General features: G+C 36.3%; 1 protein-coding gene across 1 annotated transcript in view; it reads left to right on the plus strand.

Moving 5' to 3' along the window:
- The window catches only part of CDH12 (cadherin 12, type 2 (N-cadherin 2)), an 851,782-nt gene that overhangs the window by 397,579 nt on the left and 452,562 nt on the right, over positions 1 to 1,641 (plus strand). The window lies entirely within an intron of this gene.

Consider the following 1,641-nt stretch of genomic DNA (forward strand, 5'->3'; position numbering starts at 1 on the left):
AGTTTCGTCTTGGAGAGGGTTAATCCAGGCTGCTCCTTGAAGCAAGGATTATGGGGCTTCATCTGACATACTTTGGACATGATTTAAAGAGGGACAGGCCCTTGGAGAGGAACACCATGCTTGGGAGGCTGGAGGGACAGCGCAAGAGGGATAGGCCCTCTATGGGGTGGATTGATTCAGTGACTGGGGTATTGGAATGGGTGCCTCAGAGGTAGTGTGATTGGCATATGATAGAGCAGGGTTTAGGGCTGTTGTACATAGGGTCGGTATGAGTCTCAAACAACTCGACGGCCCATACCAACAACAACAAAAACAATACAAATCTGAACAAAGTCTTTCCATTTCCCTCACTCCCCCATCAAATTGTACAACCCAATGATTAATCCCTTCTTCCCCTGCACATCCACATTCCTCTGCTTCCTGCCTCTCCCACTCCTCCTAGATCCTTATACACATTCTACAAGAATGGTTTTATACAATATTTATCCTTGTGGGGCAAAGTTAATTCACTCAGCATAATACTCTCCAGTCCTGTTATATATTTTGAAGTATTTTTGTCCAATTCTGTCTCAAACAGTTGATTCATAGTAATGTAAATTTAATCTTAAAAAATAAACAGATGGTAACACAATGCATGCTCTCTAGTAGTTTGCATCTGATGTTAATCCAGGTATTTAATTAAAGATCTAGCTTTTTATCTCTAGACCTGGTATTTATAAATAACACTGAATCAATTCATATTGACCCTTTAAGACCAAGTAGAAATTCTCTGTTAGTTCAGGGTTTCCCAGGTTTTAATTTGAGCAAACTGTTTCATCTTTCTCACACAGAGTATTTAATGGGTTCAAACCATTAACGTTTTGGTTCACAGCCAAGCATGTAGGCACTGTACCACCAGGACGTCTATTTTAAATAGATTTCCATCTTAGGTCTGCACATTTATGTTTTTGTGACTTGAGCCAAGCTAGCTCATCTTCCTGTGCTACTTAGGATAAGAATAACTAGTGTTTCATAGATCTATTGTGAACATTAAATAGGGTCAAGATATTTAAAGGCTAGAAAGCTGTTTCTTTAAAAAACCTGGAGAAAACATAAGAGTTTTCTATTATTTCTTTTAATTCAATGTGTTTACAAATTAATATAAACAAATATAATTGAATAGATATCACAACTGGATTAATTTGGACATAAAAGGAAATAAATAAAGGAAAATATAGACATTATTATGTCACATTCTCCAAAGGATCTTCAACAATTGATAGCATTAAAAATATAATGAATATATATAAAGAATATTGAAGTTGTTTAATCTTTCTTACATCCACAATCAGCACCCTTAGTTCTCACACTCAAGAAATAAAAAGATGCAGTTCATTGGGTAAATCTGATGTTGAGGAGCTCTCTAAGATGATAAGGAAAAATGATATCAGTTTAAGGCTAAGAGGTATCTGATTCAAGTCATAGAGCTTTCAGATATTCCTACCTAACTGGAAGTTTCACTGTGATTAAGGATTTCAAAAGAAGAGTTATGCCTTAAGTTGCGATGTTGGAATAGAGTTCAGAATAAGACTGCCAACTAAACAAAAAATATGTATTTCAGAAAGTGCAACCAGGGCATTCCTAGGAGACAAAGAGGATGAA

The sequence above is a fragment of the Elephantulus edwardii genome, unplaced genomic scaffold (assembly GCF_000299155.1).
Source record: "Elephantulus edwardii isolate Elephantulus edwardi_28Jun2011 unplaced genomic scaffold, EleEdw1.0 scaffold00159, whole genome shotgun sequence".
Classification (NCBI taxonomy): Eukaryota; Metazoa; Chordata; class Mammalia; order Macroscelidea; family Macroscelididae; genus Elephantulus; species Elephantulus edwardii.